This window comes from Pseudonaja textilis, chromosome 2 (genome assembly GCF_049901715.1).
Source record: "Pseudonaja textilis isolate UNSWEBS1 chromosome 2, rPseTex1.2, whole genome shotgun sequence".
NCBI lineage: Eukaryota > Metazoa > Chordata > Lepidosauria > Squamata > Elapidae > Pseudonaja > Pseudonaja textilis.
The window spans coordinates 170,389,593-170,411,726 of record NC_141991.1 but is presented as its reverse complement, the minus strand read 5'-3'; the positions used below and the strand labels follow the sequence as shown (position 1 = coordinate 170,411,726).

The 22,134-nt window shown below is 37.3% G+C and overlaps 1 long non-coding RNA gene across 1 annotated transcript; it reads left to right on the top strand.

Moving 5' to 3' along the window:
- Positions 1-11,406: 11,406 nt before the first annotated feature.
- Positions 11,407-16,442, top strand: LOC148127240 (uncharacterized). Its single transcript, XR_015742117.1, has 4 exons — positions 11,407-11,473; positions 14,330-14,397; positions 15,260-15,418; positions 16,227-16,442. It is a non-coding gene; the product is annotated as an uncharacterized LOC148127240 (long non-coding RNA).
- Positions 16,443-22,134: the final 5,692 nt, after the last annotated feature.

Genomic DNA, 22,134 nt, shown 5'->3' with positions numbered 1-22,134 from the left:
TATTTCGTATATTTATTTATTTGGTACATTTGTGGGTGTGAGTGTTTATGAATGAGATGAGAGACATTTTCCAAAAACTGGCCTGTGGAGCTGGGAATACTTTTTACTTCATCATTTCAAAGGATGAAATAAAGTTTAAGATAGCAAAGAAAATAAAAATAAAAGGGAATTGAAGATATTCTTCCTCAAAAAGAAAGGCCAGTTATCAAATGCTGAAACTTTCTTTCAATTTTTCAGCCTCATCATTAACACATATAAATTGAAATGAAGCAATCATCATGCAACAAAGCTTCCAACAATTTCAATAACATCTATAGAAGTTTTCTATGCAGGGCAAAAAGAATTATTGGGGGGCAGGAGGGAACTGGGGTGAGTTTTTAGGCAACGGGAATTGCTTTGGCATTTGATTCAGTGCTTTTGAAAAGATTCTTTCTTCTATGAGACCCTATCAAATCCTGTGCCTTTGAACATAGAGCATGGTTGATCAAGATTCATATCAGTAATTGATTAGGATGGGAAAAATGGTGTATTTCTGCTTTCAACAGTGGGGCTTAAATGTATTTATTTAGTATGACTTAATTTTATTATAGTGTTCAACTCTAGTGGACTCTGGGTGATGTACATCCCTAGCTAGAAAACCACTCATAAAAACAGATAAAGCATAAAGCCAAACAAGCAGCCCAGGCTTAAACAAATACACAGATTAAACAGATCAAACAAATAAAACAAAATATGCAGAAACAATTTGCAGTTTTTGAGGGAATTACATGTGCAAAATTGTTTCATTCTCTCTTTGTCTTTGTCTCTCTGTGTGTCTGTGTGTCCGTGTGCCTGTTTTAAAACTGGGTTTCTTTAAGTTTTGATTTCATAGAAGAAAAGTCTTTGACTTTTGGGGGACAAAATGAGGTTTGTGAAAGATGTAAGAATAAATCTGATTTCAGAGAGATTTGTAATAGTGGCAAATATCTGAGCTTGGGTGTAGAACTATTTTAGAGAGATTGTCTGAGGGTTTTTGTGTCAGAGCAAATGGAAGTAAGCAATCATGCCAAAAATGGCTGTTTGGGAACACAACTTTTTAATAAGGTATTCAGAGAGCCTGAAAAAAAGAGAGACATTGCTGTTTCAGATTAAAATTATACTCCATTCATTCTTGTATTTGAGCTACTTTTCCATTTTGCAGATGCTCCCCAGTGTATTCCAATGGTGCACTATTGATACCTGGAATAAGACCCATACAGGTGTTCAAGCACCCTCCTTTTGAATACAAACAATGGGAAAAGTAGCGGAACAGAGCAGGCCACAATAGGTATTTTAAAATTAAAATTAATTTCAGAAACAGTGAAATACATTAAAGATAAATAAGGAAAAAAGATAGAGATATATTTGATATGCCTCTGAGTAAAAAATATATTTGCTCCTTTCAGATTTTCTAAAATTTTGCATAGTTTACAAAATAATATTATCAGAGCTTTCTGATGTATAAAATAAATTTAAATGTACTAAGAACAACCAAATGTGGGATTTGTTCCATTTACTTCAAAGACCAAGTCATCAAACACGTGATGTCCCAGTATGTAAAAAGCCAATTGCATCATATTGCTGTCATCAATTAAAGGAGTAACTACAGCCAATTAGAATAGAATAGAATTCTTTATTGGCCAAGTGTGATGGACACACAAGGAATTTGTCTTGGTGCAAATACTCTCAGTATATATAAAAGAAAATATACATTCGTCGATATGTACAACACTTCATCAGGTACAACACTTAATAATAGTCATAGGGTACAATAAGCAATCAAACCATTCTAGGAAACGGTCAATATAAATCGTAAGGATACAAGCGACAAAGTTACAGTCATACAGTCACAAATGGGAGGGGATGGGTGATAAGGAGTGATGAGAAGATTAATAATAATACTAGTGCAGATTATGTAAATAGCTGGACAGTGTTGAGGGAATTGTTTGTTTAGCAGAGTGATGGCATTCAGAAAAAAACTGTCCTCGTGGTGTGCAGTGCTCTATAGCATCATTTTGAGGGTAGCATTTGAAACAGTTTATGTCCGGGATGTGAGGGGTGAGAACTGACTAGAACTAGATAAATCCTAGATAAATCTTACAAAATTTGGCTCCTTTCTCCACAATAAAAGTCTCATTTCACAGATTCTATAGGCTGATCATACCCAACTGAAGAAGAATCTCTGAAAACTCCATTCATTTATGGTTATCAGTCTTGAGATGGAGAAGATAATAATAAACTCAGAGGGAACGTGGGAAAGATTCCATGGATGAAAATCCTAAAGGGCAAAACAGTTCAAGAATCTTGGGAAACTCTAAAAAGTATGATCATAGAAGCCCAGACCAGCACAATACCACTGAGAAAGAAAAACAAGAAATCCAAGAAGAAACCAGCATAGCTGCACAAAGATCTCTCTGGCAAATTGAAAGAAAAAAAGAACAAGCAGAAAAAATGGAAAGAAGGACCTACAACTAAGGCAGAATATCAGCAGATAGCCAGAATCTGCAAAGATGAAGTCAGGATAGCAAAGGCTCAGAACAAACAAAGACTTGCAACAAAAGTCAAAGATAATAAAAAAAGTTTCTTCCAACATATAAATAACAAGAAAAAAATCAAGGAAACAGTAGGTCCACTAAAGAGAGAAGATGGTAAGGAAGTAACAGACAACAGAGAGAAAGCAGAACTGCTTAACTCATTCTTTGCATCGATCTTCATGCAAAAATAAACTATAGCTCAACCCACCAAAAACATAACTATAAAAGACAGACCAGAAATAAAAGTTAAAATAAGCAAAAAAATAGTAAGAAAACACCTGTCTGATCTTGATGAAAACAAATCACCAGGGCCTGATGGATTACATGCCAGAGTTTTAAAGGAGCTGGCAGAGGTCATCTCAGCAACCACTGTATCATATCTTTCAAAAATCCTGGAGCACCGGGGAACTACCAGAGGACTGGAAAAGAGCTGATGTGGTTCCCATCTTCAAAAAAGGAAAAAAAAACCCAGACCCAGGAAACTACAGACCAATCATCCTAACATCAATACCCGGGAAGATACTGGAAAAGATAATAAAAAAACAGATCTGCCAACATCTAGAAACAAGTAAAGTAATAACTAGCAGTCAGCATGGGCTTGTTAAGAACAGATCATGCCAAACCAATCTTATTTCATTCTTCAACACAGTGACTAAATTAGCAGACCACCAAAATACTGTGGACATAATATACTTAGATTTCAGCAAGGCATTCGACAAAGTAGACCACAACCTACTTCTTAGTAAGCTAGAAAAAAGTAGAATAGATAGCACCACCACTAGATGGACTCCCAACTGGCTGGCAAACCATACTCAATGAGTAGTCCTTAATGGGTCTAAGTCTACATGGAGGGAAGTAAACAGTGGGGTGCCACAAGGTTCCGTCTTAGGCCCAGTACTCTTCAATATCTTCATTAACGATTTAGATGAGGGAATAGAAGGGGAACTTACCAAATTTGCAGATGATACTAAGCTGGCAGGAATAGCTAACACCCAAGAAGATAGGCTCAAGATCCAGATGGATCTTGACAGACTAGAACACTGGGACATATCTAATAAAATGAAATTCAATGTAGAGAAAAGTAAAGTCCTACACTTAGGCAAGAAAAACCCAAAGTACACATATAGACTGGGTGAAACCAGGCTCAATAGCAGTAACTGTGAGAGGGATCTTGGAATCTTAGTGGATAACCAGCTAAATATGAGCCAGCAGTGTGCAGCAGCAGCCAAAAAAGCTAATGCAATCCTAAGTTGTATTAACAGAGGGATACAGTCAAGGTCAAGGGAAATGCTAATACCACTCTATAAAGCCTTAGTAAGACCACACCTAGAGTACTGCATCCAGTTTTGGTCACCACATTATAAAAAGATGTTGAGACTCTAGAAAAAGTACAGAGAAGAGCAACCAAGATGATTAGGGGACTGGAGGCTAAAACATACAATGAATGGTTGCAGGAACTGGGCTTGGCTAGTCTGGTGAAGAGAAGGACCAGGGGAGACATGATAGCAGTCTTACAATATTTGAGAGGCTGCCACAGGGAGGAAGGGGTCAAGCTATTTTCTAAAGTGCCTGTAGGCCAGACAAGGAATAATCGATGAAACTGAACAAGGAGAAGTTTAACCTGGAAATAAGGAGAAACTTTCTGACAGTGAGAACAATCAACCAATAAAACAGCTTGCCCTCGGAAGTTGTGGGAGCGCCATCACTTGAGACTTTCAAGAAGAAATTGGACTGCCATTTGTCAGAAATGGTGTAGGGTCTCCCGCTTGGGCGGGTGGTTGAACTAGATGACCTACAAGGTCCCTTCCAACTCTGATTATCTGTTATCTGTTAAGATTAGGGACAATAGTAAGTCCTCCCACAGGTAGCCATCCAACCTGTCAGAATCCTTCCAAGATTGCAGACCACAGAAATCGCACAAACACAAAATGGAACAACATCCAGGAAGTTGATGGCTTCTCTCATGTGGGCTAAAGTCATTACATTACAAAAGCTCTGCATGAACGTAGGATTTATAAAATAGAAGTGATGGGCTGCCTACTAATACAAAACAAGATTATGGCATAAACTTGAAAGTAAACCTGGAAGCCTGTAATCATGGAGTCTGTCTGGCAAGAAGAAATAATGCTTATTTACAGGACATATGCATGCGTAAAGCTTGTAATAATTCTGGGTGGTTAGAAAACTGGTAAAAGTAACAAAAAGTTAGGCATCTTGCAGACCTCAGCTGGAAGTTAGGAATAGAGATGGCCTGGTGGAAATAGAGTGTGTATTCGGTAACATCTGAAGCAATCATTAGCCAAGGCTTAGGAATAGGGACAGCTAGAGACCAATAGAATAATTGTAGATCATTACTAAAATGATTATTAGACAATGTTTCTTATACATCCTGCCTGATCCCGCCTTCTGCTTTAGTGAAAATGTATAAAGCTTTCTTAATTCTACAGTTCGGGATTCTTGGCATTTTGGCCAAGACCCTTGTCTTGCATCATTCCAATAAAAAGGAAATCAAAACCTACACCTCGTGTCTGGCGTATTTCATTGGCGTTGGCACCAGGCTCAGACCTGAATTGGGGACAACAGTGGCAGAACAGAATATTTAATTTTGGAACAAAATTAAACACACAAAATCCCTGTTGTATAATCCAAAGTGACAGGTGAATTTAATTGTCTTGGAAATATAGTGTTCTAGATAACTGAGTGAAATATAGTGTCTGGAACTGATAACTGTGCATCATTTCCATGGCAGTTTTAACTCTTACTTCATCAAGGCCTTTTAGACATCTTAGAGTTTGGAAATCTAACTTGCTCTGAGACTTTGAGGGGCAGCTATGAACCAGCCAGCTTTATTTTACATAAATTACACATATTTTGGCTTACTCCTTTCTTCCCAGTGAAATTTTCATCTCCTAGATTCTACAGGCTAGTCATATCCCACTCAAAGGAAATCTTTCACTTCCAGTAGGAACATGGCCACCTGAAGGCATTTCTACCAATTTGGAGAGCACTGTTCCTCCGTGGTTTTCATACTTGGAGATGGTTTTTAGGCTTCAAGAAAATTCCACGGGGAAGGAAAGTCTTCAAAATCAACCTTGTGATATCCCAGGTAGCTGGGTTCTCCAAGAAGTTTTGGAGCAAAGAAAAAAACAGTTTGGATGAGTCTTCAACTGGGGGCAGGTCAACCAAGAAGCAAATTCACAATGGAAGAATCAGGCATTTTAAAATACTTTTAAAATGGACAATAAAGCATAACCCCCTACTCTTTAGACACATCTTTTTTGTATACTAACAAAATATAGACTTACATTTTCTGTTTCAAAAGAGGCTCATTTTGACTGCAGATTGTTTCTCCTTTAAAAAGCTGTCATTTCTGAAGTGCCATGATTTCAAAATTGTAGCTGGAAACTATTTTTGAAACCTAAAGATTTAAACTTCTTTGAGGATTCTATTCTTTTTATAATGATTTTGTCTGACTTTCTGCAGTTTTTAAATAAAGACTTTCTAAGTGGTACTTCTAAGTTTGTTATGGGGATAAAAATAATGTTCAGATTTTACTTGAAGTTTATTGGACAGGAATTAACATAGGTTTCATATTTGCCTGTAATAAAATATTTGACCACAAGAGGGAGGTCAAGACCAGGACTTTGCTTATAAATTACATCTTAACAGAAGAAACTTGTAGTGGTGCTCTTTGGCCACAGGAGGGATCCAAATACCATAATACTGCCTGTAAATTACTAAATTAAATGGAATTAAATTTATAATTCATATGTTTGTGATATTTTGGGAATTATCAATATGACAATGATAAGAAAAAAAATAAAGAAGAGGATCAGGTGAATGTGAATCCCTAAGAGCTATTCTGGAAGAATATTTTTTTTAAAAAACACAAGGTTTGAGAACAAATCTTGAACTAAAAATTGATATGCTCTGAAGGGAACTTTATGAGGAAATTCATCAGAAAAGTACCGAGAATTATTTTAATTCACATTATAAGGTGGGGGGGGGGGGGAGAAAACAAGCGAATAAGTCTTAGATTATCACCTTAGTGAAAATTGACAATGTGGATATAATCATCCTGAAGGAAAACCCTGTCAGAATTTTAAGGAGAAAAGTTATACTTTCTTGACAACCTAAGGAAAGAGAAAGATCCCATTCTGCTGGGAATGCTACCAAGAACAAAGATTTAGACTAAATTCCATAGGCAAAGTCAAGGAATTGTCGATTTGAATATAAACTAATTTTGGATCCAATGCAAATGTACAATACAGTACAGTACCTTTCTATGGAAGTTTCACCTCTTACTTCATTAAGTCCTTCTAGACCTCTTAGAATTTGGAAGTCCAAGCAAGTCTACCTTGCACTGGACTTTAGGGGGTTGCAGAGTCACAGTTTTAATGTATATATAATGCTGAATACTATAATTTCTAAAGAGTCTCATTTACCTTTCACGCTCACCATGATTTATGACATCAATTTCACGTTTAAATTCCTTATTGTGATCCATTCCATTATTCTATGATGTTTGCAAGGCTGTCCTGTTTTTAGTAAGGAAATGGTAAGAGTACCACTATGCCATTTTGCCCAGTAACATCTCACCCTGGCATGAATACGCCAAGAAACTTCAGGAATATCAAATTATTTCTTTAAAATGATAAGAGGAGTGTTCACCCCATAAATTATTTATTTATTTATTTATTTGTCAATCGCTTACAAGATAATAGGTATAAGTATAAACAAAAAATAAGAATACAGGAAATAGGTATGAATAAATGGGGGCAATAGGACAGGGACGGTAGGCACGGTGGTGCACTTATGCACACCCCTTACAGACCTCTTAGGAATGGGGTGAGGTCAATAGTGGATAGTTTGAGGTGCTTTCAAAGAGATCCCAACAATCAATTGATGTTAGACTTCTTTTAACTTCATTTAACATAGGTTTAGTTGTCCTACAGAATACAGCTATTTCAGGATTGCATTAAGGTTTTCTCCAAAAGAGCTCAACTATAAACTGAATGTCTGACATAAGTCATCGGTGCCAATCCAGCATGAATTCCTGGGCACTATGCCTGCTTATGTGTATATCTGTCAAAATTCTCCTCCTCTCTAGCCCCATCTCCACCCTTCATGAAGAAGAATGGATGGCAGATGTTTTCTCATGACTGATGGTATTTGACTGGAGAGAAGAAAAGTTAGGGAAATCTAATTGTCTCTTTCTTTAAGGAGGTCTGCATTCTACACACAAGGGCATCACCAGTGGCTGGCATTGAGCCTATGCAGGATAAGGATTCCCAGTGGACGCGACACATTTTATGCCAGCATAGTTTTTTGTTAGTTTGAGAACTTTAACTTAGTTTGAGGAAGAACCCTTTGATTGCGAGACACTGAATTATTCATGTGATTAAACAGGAAATCTGTTAATCAGTTGGCTCAATTCTTCTCCCTCCCACCCAACATACTCACCATCCAAGTATTTTATAAAGTCAAACATACTTCTTTTTTACACCCTCTCTTTCTACAATATTATGAGGTATCACTTGTAAAACCTTCCTAATTCAATCCACTTCATTTCACAGGGATTCTTCTTTGTTTCACAGAGCCGAAGATCTGAAACAGCCCACAATCTCTTAATATTCAGGGTTTAGCAAAATCTAGTCCTAAGACTTAAAAGCTCAAGTGTAGAAATTCTCCTGTTTGTTTTATTATCTTAATTCAAGAAGGCCCCATTCTCTTAGCAAATAGGAAAAGGAAGAGAAAATTCTGGATTAAGGAGTGTAATTTTCCACAGGTTAAACAGAACATATGACCCAATTGTTTTGTACAGAGTAAATTTAACATAACTTCTCCACCCAAAAGCAATATCCAAGAAAGTTAATGGTCTCCTCTGCAACATTTCATTGTGCTGTTCCATAGGGTTATTTTTTCCTCTAGACCAGGGGTTCCCAACCTAGGGTGCTCGCACCCCCTGGGGGTGCAAGACGATATTCCAGGGGGTGTGAGAAAAGTCCAGGTAAATAATAGGATATTGGCTATATGTTGGCATTTTTATTTATTATGCAATGGATTAACTTTGTTTTCATTATTTTTATTTTGTTTTTGTTATTTAGTGGCCGTCACATACATAGCTGAAAAGATTCAATCCTACCATATATTTAACGCGTTCAGTAGTTCCTAAAGTCTAAATTTCAGGGGGTGCGAAGTTCGAGTGAAATTTCTTTAGGGGTGCGGGGCGAAAAAAAAGGTGGGAAACCACTGCTCTAGACTAAAGTAATATTAGAGATAATATTGAAGTATAACACGAATATGGAGGGGAAAAATTGAGGTTCAGTCATGGCATCATACATTGGAAGGGACCCTGGAGATCACTTAATCCAACCTTTTGTCCAGTTTCAGAATTAATTACTACAGCAACTATATGCATATCAAGATCAGGAGCATTTTCCTGATGAGATTAAATTGAAGATTGAGATATTGGATTAGCACAAATCTTCATCTGACTGCAGAGTTTACAGAGTCAATTTGAGCCTATTACTCTCAGATCAGTTTCCCTCAGGGTGTTTTTATAGGACAAAATGAGGAGGAAAAACGCCATGTAAGTGAGCTAGAGTTGTCTGAGGAAAAGCAGGTTATACATGCAACAAAAATTGAATTCTGAAGAAGAGCTTGCTTATGAAGACATGGGGGAAATCAGGCAATGTCAAAAGTGTTAGCCATCTGTGGATTCCAATGAAGATTCTTAATCTTATATCATGATACATCTGATGTAGAAAGTGGATTCTTCCTCAGACAAGGCAAGTGCATAAGTTGAATTTCTAGCCACAAGAATGCTAAACAATAAAAAAAAACCCAGCCCAATATTTTAAAAAAATATGCCCAGTCAAACAAAAGCCCTAATTTATAGCATTCACTAATTTTTCAGGGTAAACCATATCACTTGGTCATCTTAATGAGGAATTAAATATTTAGTTTCTGGACCCTTAAGATGTATGGCTTACCTGGTGGATCATAGCTCTAGGACCTAAAATGAATTGGCCTCTTTACGTGAATCAGACTTGTAGATTTAGGCTTATTAAAATGAGGAAGAACTGTAGATAAAATGGTAGTAAATAACATGAGACAGATAATCGGGATTGGAATGTGGTAGTGAAACCACAGCTTTCAGTCAGATTTTCTACAAATGCTATTGAAGGAGAGATCAGTCGGTAACTAGGTATGCCCTGTGTGTTTGTAGCCAAAACTTCCCTAAAACTCTATTAAAGCAGGATAATGTTATGACTTAGATTGAATCACACAACATTTCTAATTAACCAGAATCTTAGTTAAAGACACATGTTATAAGCTAGTATCAGACATTTCTAAGTCACAACAGCAACCATAAGTGAACACGGATGGATTTACATAACCGAATTGCTTGTAACTTTTTGCTCACCACAAAGTAAAATAGTGAGTCACTTAGACCAGTGGTTCTTAACCTTTTTGAAAGAATCACCTCCTTGAGCCATTGAGGAAGTTATCATCGCTCCCCCCCAACATAACCTGTCAATCACAACACAGGGAAGTAATTCTTCAATTTATGCAAACACGTTTTTTGTTTTCTTTAAAATTGTCATCAGGACATATCGATGCAAATAATTTATTTCCAGTCTTTTTCCCATATCTCAACTGTGTGAAAAATTCTGATGCCACCCATCACTTTACTCCCAAACTTCGTGATACATGTATTTCATTATTATCTTATTTATTCAAGACACTTAAATGCAGTGACCACTGGAAACAAAATTCAATTGCAAGAAAATGAAATGCCCGAAAAAAACAGTAACATTTAATGATTTAATTACAAGTGAATTTTAAGACGCAAAAAGAAATATAAAACGGGCATAAGAACAAACCGCAGTGCAGGAACTAAGAATTTCAAGACAAAAACTCTGAAACTAAATTAAGATTTGAGGAAAATATATATTCATGCACACTGTAAAAAGGGTTAAAAGGACACAAAGAAATTTTTTACAGAAGGAAAGCAACAAAAATCAAAGTGACAAATTTAATGGGTAGAGTGATAGAGGCTGCTGTGCAACGCACATGAAGATGAGCGATGCATATTCACATATGTACGGCATTCTGTACTGAAGCTAGCTGGAGGAACCTTTTAAAACACAGTTCAATCCACTAATACCAAGCGATCTGATGTTTTTGTATGACAGATATACAGTGGTTCACTGTATGAAAAAAGTCTCAAAAGTGTCCCCAAAACTTCTCGCTCCATCGCCCCCATATCACCCCCTTCCGTTCCTTCACCCCCACGTCACCCCTTTTCATTCCATCGCCCCCCTGAAAAATGAAATTGCCCCCTGGGGAGCGATCTCGCTCAGGTTAGGAACCACTGACTTAGATGACAGGTATGGTATGGAAATTTAATAATAAATAAAATAAAATTCTTGGACTGGAAAGGATAAATAAATTCTAGGATGGTTGACTAAATTGGGAAATTGAGAAAAACCATTCCAGGACAAAGAAATGGCAAAGCATGTTTATGTCAATACTAGAAAAGAATATGTATGCATGGAGATTGACTTGAAGGTAATTTTCCTTTTACTAAAAGGAACTCTTTCAGTAAAAGAAGTGGGTTTTTTTGCTGTTCCACCTCCACCAACTCTTGAGGAGAAACTTCTAAAGTGTATTGCTGAACATTGAAACAAACCAATTTTCTCGACACCCCAGAACATTTCGAAACATGGGAATTTTGAAGATTATTACATGCATATTTGTAAAAGATTAGAACAAAAATCTTTTAATCCCAGAAACTGTGTTGATAGACAACCTACCTGATCCCAGGAAGTTTCAGAGAGTATATAACCACTGCCACTACATCTCAGAACATCACTCAGAGAGAGCAGAGCAAAAGCAGCATTGCAAAGAAAAAGGTAAGTCAGAATATTTTTGTTCTGATGCTTCCTCGCCAGCTATTTGGCAAGCAGAATTACCGACATGAAAAGCTGCATAAATATCAGACGGTGAATTTTGATTGTTTTGAGATATTTTGAGATTAGTGGGGGATATAGACATAGCAACACATGCTTAACTATATCACTGAATCAATTTATTTACAGCTACTTTGCACCCCAGGTCTTAATATAGAGTACATAACCACTGCCGCTACATCTCAGAACATCACTCAGAGAGAGCGGACCAAGCCTCTATCACCCACCCACCCCCCAAAATGCTTTGGTTTTGATCCTTTTTATTTGGCAAACAGACTTACTGATATGGAGAGCTGCATAAATGTAATCTTGTCAATTTTGATTGCTTTGAGATACTTTGAGTTTAGTGGGGGATACAGAAGCAGCAATACATGCTCAACTATATCACTGAAAACAATTTATTCATAGCTACTTTGCACCCCAGTTCATTATATTGAACTGCTTTTTCTAATACAATGGTCACTTCTTATAACAAAACACACTACTCTTCTTAATGCAATCAAATAGTCAGGTATACTTTTAGAAGAACCGGGTCTTTGCCAGTGGTGGAATTCAATCTTTTTGTACTACCGGTTCTGTGGGCATGGCTTGGTGGGCGTGGCAGGGGAAGGATACAGTAAAATCTCCAGTCAGAGGTGGTATTTGCTGGTTCTCCAAACTACTCAAAATTTCCACTACCAGTTCTCCAGAACTGGTCAGAACCTGCTGAATACCACCTCTGGTCTTTGCCCTTCCCTGTTTTATTTCTCTCTTTTCTTGTCTTTTGTTTTCTCGCCTTTTCTTATTGTGCTATTATAGAGCAAGTCAAAATCAAATTCATTCATTTTCTACTAAAACAAATGTTTACAATTTATGGGGAGGAGATATTCCTTGAAATTAAGAAGGTCAGATTAAGAAGGTCAGCCTCATCATTCTAGGATTATAGGATTGTAGTTTTTATTTACACTTCAGCTGCTATATTCTTTTTACCATGATGAATAAGGTATTTATATAAAACAGCAATACTTTTATATACTTCCAATGTTCATAGTCAGATAAAGTGGCTGCATTCCAAAAAGAGACTGGACAACCATTTATCTGAAATGGTATACAGTCTCCTGCTTGAGCAGAGGTTTGGATTAGAAGACCTCCGAAGTCCCTTCCAACTCTATGATTTTATGTTCAATGTCCTAAAGCTTGGGTACAAAGAAATAAGAGAATTAGTCTCTGAGCTTCCCATGGTCTTCTCTGTCTGTTGGAAATTCAGGGCGTTTTTTCCCCCCATGAAACAAGAAGGTCCACGGCCTGAATGCAGCCACTGAGAGGATTCCTGCCAAAGGCTTTGGAAAAGTGTAATGTCAAAGGTGTGATAGGTCCACATTATTCAATACTATTAATATCTCCAGTGTTTCTGTCTAAATCAGAAGATTCAGTTCGGATTTTGATACAGCCAATGGGAAGGACGAATGTTTAGATTTGCTTTTAAAATAATTAGGATGATTGCAAGAGAATGCTGAATGAATAACATTGATATTCATTTGAAATCAGTTCACGGTTATATCACTTTCTTAAACACAATTTGATAGAATTTGCAAGTATAATTAGAGCCATGAGATCCGGGAAGCAAAATTCCAGGTGTCTAGGTCACAGTCAGAGAGACTACTACTTATCATCCAGAGCTATGTAATTTAGACCCGGTAATAGCAAATGTGTTGTGGTTCGCCAGCAGCAGAGGACTGTGACAGTAAGGATGAAAGGGAACCAGTAAAGGAGCCTGGCAAGGACTTGGACAAGGGTTCTGTGTCTGATGCAGGGATATGGCCAGGACTATCGAAGAGTGGGGTGCTGTCTTTGGAATCTGGCAGCAGTGAAGCAGAGGACCCCAGGAAGCTTGTGCCCAGTGCGCGTGTGCACAGGGCTGTTCGAAGGAGAGAACAGCTGAAGCAGCAAGGGTGTCTCGGGAATAAGGCTGGAAGGTGATGGCCTCTCCCATAAGGGATAAAAACCAGCCCTCGGGGATGTGCTCTCTGCAGGAAGCAAAGAAGTTCTTTAAACTCTGAGTCCTTGTTGAAGCCCTGCTAACTCCGGTTTTTGAAACTTCTGTTGGTTGATATTTATCAATAATTAGACTTCTGTTCTTGGCAGCCTTTTACAACATTGAAAGGGCTTGCTTTTATCTCAGTTAGGTTTAAATGACTCTTGGCTGGGAATGCAAAGAATTTCGAGCGCCGCATTAAAAAAGGTTTGCTTTTATACACAGTTTGTGTTTATTTAATTTGAACAAGGCTTGGGTCAGAACAAAATGTAATAGATTTTATAGATAGAATGGAGATCACCAAGATTTTAGTCTCAGCATTTTTCTAACACTAGGCTATTGCTATTTTTTAATGGGATTCTATCATTCTTACATGTTGAATGTTAAAGGATTGTTACTTTATTTCTGGACACAGAATAGGAAATTGGCAGGTATAGTTCTGAAATATATTGCTTATCAGATTTGAATTAAATACATGCAGAGTACTTTTGTTTGTTTGTTTGTTTGTTTAAGAATAACCATTATTTTATAAAAAATAGTTAATAGTTAAGTAAAACAAATTATAATGAATATTACCTACCTTTCTGTAGCTTCTGTATCACGACTTTCTTCAGAAGGTTCACGAGGATCCAACTTTGAATTAGATTAGTTCTGTTTCTTTTCAGAAGACCATTTTTTTTTCCTGAAGCACAGGAATTAATTAGCATTCAGGATATGAAAGCTTACACACGTGTAATTCAGTTTTTACAATGAGAGTTTTAAAAAATAACTGATTACTCTTACAGATTAATCCAACAAAATGAAGATTGTGATTGTTCTTGCCTGTCTTTTGGCCATCATTGTTCCTTTTGAGGTAAACATTAAGGATTGTGATTGCATGATAGAAATATCTTGGATTCATTTAATGCTTAAAAAAACAACCCTCACACTTTGGAGGGTCAGGGGGTCATGTGGTGCTTATAGAAGAATTGGGCAAAGCATTCATTTTCTCAAGATTCTTGTCTGAAGGTTCAGTGAGGGAAGTCTGCATTATTATTCCATACTGTGAAAGGAGGCTGGGATGGAGGAATCAGGGAGACAGAGAAAGAGAGAGAGGGAAGGACTGTTGAATCCATACAGCAAGTTCATCACTTGCAAAGACTTGAACTAGATTCTCCTTCTCACTAGCACAGAGCAGTGTTTCTTAATTTGGCAACTGTAAAATGTGTGGCATGGCTGGCTGGGGAATTCTGGAAATTGAAGTTCACAGATCTTACAGCTGCCAGTGCTGAGAAACATGGTCTATTGTGCAGGTTTCAAAGTATTTCTTGTTAAAAAAAATTCCAAAGGTGAATCGGGGGATAATATCCTTGAAAGCTTGGAAGGTGATGGCCTGTTGGGAAGATCAACTTCTATAATCCCATGACCACCCAACCCAATTGAAAATTGGGATCCAGATTTTTTTTATATTGTCTTTTGGATACAGGCAACCAATATGCTTACTTGATCAGTCTTGTGATTCATTTGGCTTGGGCAATCAGTTCCGTAAATAGTACTACTTTTGATTTGATCAAAAACAATTATCACAAAAAAATGATTAAAAAATAATAATTATAATTACAACGTTAAATACCCTTTCATTGCAGCATTAAAATATAATTGCAACATGACAATATAATTGCATTAAATATCAGTTTCAATCTCATGTATCCCTCATTCTTTTCCTTCTCTTCCAGGCCGGCAGGATTGAAAGTGGAAGAAATGAACAAGGGCCAGCCCAAATGCCATTTTCAAATTTTGCCCCTATAAACTATGGTGTGAAGTTATTTGAGGAGTTCAAGGATGCTGTAAAAGATGCCATGTCACGCCGTAAATAAAACCTGTTTTGTTGACTGGTAAGTCTTGCAGAAATATTTCACCACAGAAAAGACTATACAGTGGGCTGTTCCTACTATCATTTCGGGATATCGTATCCTTTTAGCCTGTCTATTCCCACAAGCATTTAGCTAAGATGGGAAGCAGTCAAGGAATTAGCAGTATGAATGGTTCTGGGATCTTGGTCTGTGTGCTTGAGGGAGAGAGAGTGTTGGTGGTTGCTATTAGGGGTTGCTGTGAGCCACCTAGAATCACTCGATGACAAATAAATGCTCATATAAATTCCACCCTTTACCAATAGAATTAAAGCTCAAAATCAGGGCTGGGGAACTATGGCCTTTTAATGACCTAGGGACCAACTCCCAGAATGCTAACTCAGGAATTCTGGGAATTGAGGTCCACAGGTAATGAAGGGGCCACAGTTCCCTATCCCTATTCTAAATGAAGTCATCTTGCCCAAGAAGCACCAAAGAAATGTTTACAGAAGCCAGCTTGGTTGTTCTGTAGAAGTGGGGAGCTCAAAATTGCAGAACCTGTTCTTTTTTCACACACACACACACACACACACGCACAGAGAGAGAGAGAGAGAGAGAGAGAGAGAAATTCCCAGAACCCCCAGTAAAGATAAAGGCCTAGCTTAGAATCAAAGAGCAGAACAGTTCTTATGGAGTTGTTGTGACAATTAACTAATAAAGTAGGCAGACAACTCTTAGTCTATTCATGAAGAGAGGATTTCTGGAATAATACCTAATAGTATTAGGGGTAGGGAACTAATAATAATAATCAGGTGAGTTTTTTTTACTGTTTGTTTTTACATTTCTGTTGTAGGTCCTGCTGAACTACTCTTTACAAGATACCCGGAAGACATCCTTTTGCTTCTGACATAGCCTGACAAATGATTCTGCTTTACATCGACTTTTTAAATGCATGCATGCTTTTCTTTAAATAAATTTGACAGAATAACATTTCTTCTTTAAAATATTTGTTTGTATTTGTGTGCTTTCGCTGTGGTATTCACGAATAAAATGGGAAACATTTCCCAAAGATTGGCCTTCGGAGCATATTTTGTCTCATCAGTTTAAAGGGCTGAAATAAAGTGTGCAGGCTTAAAAACAAAAATAAAAGAAAAAGGAATTGAAAACATTACTCTTCAAAAAAAAAGGCCAGTTATCTAAAAGCTTTTTCAATTTTTCAGCCTCATCATTAACACATATAACTATATATGAAATGATAATCGTGCAACAAAATTTCCAGCAATTGCAAAAGTGCAATCACACACACACAAACACACACCATATATATATATATATATATATACATACACACACACATATATATACACACATACATACATACATACATACATACACACACATATTGCAAACTTTAGAGGAAAACAAGTAAGACAAGCTATTATTAAAAAGAATTGTTTGGGCACTTGATTCAGTACTTTTGAAAGCATTTTTTCCCTTTCAGATCCTAGTTGGTGATGAGATTTAATTGAAAAAAATTGAGATGCTGAAGTGGGACTGAGAAAATCAAGACCCCGCTTGACCACAGAGCTTACAGCTTGGGGTTTTGGCCAGTTACTTTCAGATCAGTTTCCTTCAGTGTTGTAGTAGGACAAAATGAGGGGAAAACTCATGAGCTAGAGTTGTCCGAGGAACAGCAGGTCATACATGCGACAAAAATTCAATTCTGAAGCAGAACTCACCTGATGAAAACATGCGGGAAATTATGCAGTGTAAAACATCTTGGCCAATTGTAGATTCCATTGAAGATGCTGAAACTTGATGATGATGCATCTGTTTCAGAGGTCAGATTCTTTCTAGAATCATAGAATCATGAGGTTAGAAGGGACCTCAGAGTCCGAGTAGAGCTTTAAAGATATTTGGTGTGTGTAGATGTGAGGGGAAGAATTCCAATTTACTTGAAGTTGATTGGATAAGAATTAACACCAGGTTTAAAGCTGCTTGACTGTAATGGGATATTTGATCACAAAGTTCAAGACGAGAACTTTGCTTGTACATTACACCTTAATAGGACAGCAATAGTGTTTACCACACAAAGGAGCCAAAGACCATAATATTGCCTATAAATGCCTAAATTAAATGGAATTATAATTCATATTTTTGTGACACTCTTGGAATTATCAACATGATAATCAGAAGAAACCAAGAAAAAAGAGGTTCAAGTGAATCTGAACTCCTAAGAACGACTTTGTAACAATATTCAAGTAAAACATATCAAGCAAATCAGGGAATGGGATCAAACCTTGAACTAAAAATTGATATACCCTCAGTGGAGAAAAGTTACCATATCAGCTAACTGGAGAAATTAAACAGATAAAAGATAGAGTGGATTTTTTTGGAGTATAAATCAGTGAAGAAAGACATTCAATATGGATTTGGGGTTTTCATGAGCTGCAAGCCATAATCATCTCAATTATGATGCATCACAGCTTGAACTATCTTGCTTTGCATGTAATGAGTCTATCTCATATATTAGGTTCACCTTTTAAGTTACATCACTGAAATAAATGAACTTTTGCACGATATTCTAATTTTTCGAGTTTCACCTGTAGCAAAATAGCTATAATTTCTAAATATTGTTCTCATTTATCTTTAACCCTCTCCATGGTTCATGACATCAATTTTACTTTGAAAATGTTCATTCTGATTCATTCTATTATTCTCTGACTTTTGCACTGCTTTCCCATTTTTTCCCCCAGCACAGAAAGGATAGAGTACAGCTATGCCATTTTGCCCAGTAACATCTAACCCTGGCTGGTATGAATAAGTCCTAGCAACTTTGGGAGAATCAGATTATTTCTTTAAAATGACAAGAGGACTGTCACACTGTGAGTTTCACCCTTTTTTGTGTTTGCATCATCATAGCACATATTCAAAAGGGGCAGATTTTATGTAGGATAGCACAATACGACTTTCATTTCTTACTTCCTTTTGATTTCCTCTGTAGACATCTGTGGATGCAATCTGTCTACTTCATTGATCATTTTATTTCTTAGATTTTTTTATCCCATTATTACTTTATATGAAACTCAAAGTGGCAGACATACATAGTACTCCTCCATCTATCCACAACAACTCTGAGAGATGGATGGAACTAAGAAGAGTAACTGCCACAAACTCAGTCAGACAGGTTTGATTCCTAAGGGGGGTGGTTGGGGACATACCAAACTGGCTCTTTTTGATGTTGCAATCAGATGACCTCTAGTGAGTAGGATCAGCTCAGCATGCTTCCTTTGCTCTGTCTCCTTAACACGTTCTTTCCAGCCATTCTGCTTTAACCAGCAGTGTGGTCCACTGCCTTGCCTCCTGTGCTATGATCTCAGAAATCATAGTACAGAAATGATGTCATGCTAAAAAAAAAATCAGAAAATAAAATACAAGCTGAATACTCAAGACCTTGTTGATGATCCAAACTCTGTCAAGGACCTTGAACTACTCATCTCTAATGATCTAAATGCTAGAGCCCACTGTAACTACATAGCCAAAAAGGCATTAAGAGTTGTTAACCTAATCCTACATAGCTTTTTCTCTGGTAATATCACACTATTAACTAGAGCATACAAAACATTTGCTAGACCAATACTTGAATACAGCTCATCAGTCTGGAACCCACATTACGTATCTGATATTAACACAGTTGAGAAAGTCCAGAAATATTTCACAAGAAGAGTTCTCCACTTCTCTACTTGTTGCAGAATACCTTATGCCACCAGACTTGAAATTCTAGACCTAGAAAACCTAGAACTAAGGCGTCTTTGGTCCGATCTAAGTATAGTATATAAAATCAAACATTGCATTGCCCTACCTGTCAATGAATACTTCAGCTTCAACCATAACAATACAAGAGCACACAATAGATACAAATTCAAGGTTAACCACACCAAACTCGATTGCAGGAAATATGACTTCAGCAACAGAGTGGTCAATGTCTGGAATACTCTACCTGACTCTGTGGTTTCTTCCCCAAACCCCAAAAACTTTAACCTTAGACTGTCTGCTATTGACCTCACCCCTTTTCTAAGAGGCCTGTAGGGGGCGTGCATAAGCGCACCAATGTGTCTACCATCCCTGTCCTATTGGGTTTTTTTATTTTTCTTATATGTATCCATTTCATGTATTCATAACTATGTTTACTCTTAAGTGATTGACAAATCAAATTAAAATAAAAAATAAAATAAAGATCTGGATCAATATGAATAATAGCTGAACTGTGGTGGCAATAGATAGAGCATCAGTTCTTGATGAGTTCATAGCACATATTAGTTCATCCCCATGATTGTCAGTCATTGTTTGAGCTCTGTTTGAAAATGGGTTTATGCCAGGCAAGCAGATGAGATGAAGAGTAACCGGGCGGGGCGGGGTGGTTTGGGGTGGGGAGAGTGTGGCCAGCCAGAATTATTGCTACTAGATTGTCTGAACCTGTCAGAACCAGCTAGATCCCACCACTGGGTTTAGCACTCTTTTGGAACAGCCCTAAATGTATATCCAAAAGAATCCAGAGGAATAACTCTGGTTCTGCCCAAGTATTTTCCGCTGGTGCATTCAAAGAGAACCCAACAATCAGCTGGTGCTAGACTTCTTTTAACATAGGCTTAGTGCAGAATAGATCCATTTGAGGATTGCATTAAGAAAGAAGCCAAAAGAAGCCAACTACAAACTGAATACATCACATACAATGTTGCTGCCAATCCAGCATGAATTCTGACAATGGACTAGAATCTGCCTATCTTGCCATCTCTCAAAATGATCCTTCTTTCTAGCCCCATCTCCATCCCACGACAAGGAGACTGGATGGTGGTTGTTTTCTTACACCTGATGACATTTGGCTGGAGATTAAAAAAATTAAAATTGTGGGAAACTACTAATCTCTTTCCTTAACGTGTCCTGCCCTCCATGCAGAAGGACATCACCAGTGGCTGGCATTGAGCCTATGCAGGATAAGGATTCCCAGTGGACACAAACACATTTTATGACTGTGTAGTTTTTCTGTTATTTCTAGAACTTTAACTTGGCTATGAGGTTATGAGGAAGAACCCTTTGATTGAGAAACACTGAATGATTCCTGTGATTAAATAATAAACCTGTTAATCAGTTGGCTAAATTCTTCTCCCTTCCACCCAACATACTCACCATCCAGGTATTTCATAAAGAAAAATATACCTCTTTTTTATGTCCTTTCTTTCTGCAATATTACCAAGTGGCACGTCATTTGTAAATCTTTCCTGGTTCCACCTGCTCTGTTTTATAGGATTTCTTCTTTGCCTCAGGGAGCCACAGATGTAAACAAACTTATGTTCTTTTCATATTAAGGGTTTGGCAAAATCTAATCCTAAACCCTAAAACCGCAAACGTAGAAAAAAAACTCTTGTTTTGTTAGTTTTATCATCTTAATTCAAGAAGGCCCCATTCTCTTAGCAAATAGAAAAGGAAGTCCAAACCCTGGATTAAGGACAATAATCTTCCTAATTCTCCACAGGTGGTGGCTAAACAAATTTCTGAGGCAATTGTATCAAGTACAGAGTACATTTGATGTTACTTCTCCACCCAAAAGGAATATCTAAGAAAAGTGATAATCTATAACAGTTCACTGCATTTTTGCTCAAACCAGTCTTTTATCTAAGCTAGAGTAACATTAGAGATAGTACCAAAGTACAATATGGAGGGGGAAAAATTGAGATTCAGTCATACAATTATAGATCAGAAAGAATCCTGGAGACCAATTAATCTAGCCTTTTGCTCTATTGAAGAATTTACTACAACAGCATTTACAGGTAATCCTTGATTTACAACCACAACTGAGCTCAAAATTTCTGAGATTAAGTGAGCTTTACAGCCTTTTTTGCCACAATTGTTAAGTGAATCACTGCAGTTGATAAATTAGTAATCCTGATTGTTAATTGAATCTGGCTTTCCCCATTGATTTGGCTTGTCAGAAGGTCACAAAAGGTGATCACATGACCTTGGGACACAACAACCCTCATAAATATGAACCAGCTGCCAAGCATCTGAACTTTGATCACATGATCATGGGGATGCTGCAAAGGTCGTAACTGTAAGAAATGGTCATAAGTCACATTTTTCAGTGCTGTTGTAACTTTGAATGGTCACTAAACAAAATTGTTATTCAAGGGCTACCTATAATTTAATTTAGTTTACTTTATTGTCATTGCACCTCATACAACGAAATCAAACACCATTTTCAGTGCACATCATGACCATGAAAATAAACACAAACATACATCCTTCACCCTCCACACATTGAACTGGAAACTCCCGACACCACACCAACACTGCACTATACAGCAGAATTCAAAAGAGCTACTGCCCTGGGATAGAAGCTGTTTTTCAGCCTATTTGTCCTTGTTTTTATTATCCTGTACCATCTGGCAGATGGTAATAGTTAAAAAAAAAAAGGGTTCCCAGGTTGAGATGGATCTCTGAGAATGTTTTGAGCTTTCTTAAGGCAGGGGGAGCTATAAAGCTCTTCCAAAGAGGGGAGAGGGCAACCAATGATCTTCTGGGCAATGACATTAACCCTTTGGAGTGCTTCCCTATCTGCCACTCTGCAATTGGCAAACCATACACAGGTGCAGTAAGTTAAGATACTCTCTATGGTGCAGCGGTAGAAGGTCACCAGCAGTTTTTCATTCAGTTGTTGTTTTCCGAATATATATGCTAGATCAACTGAATATTGAGATAGCAAT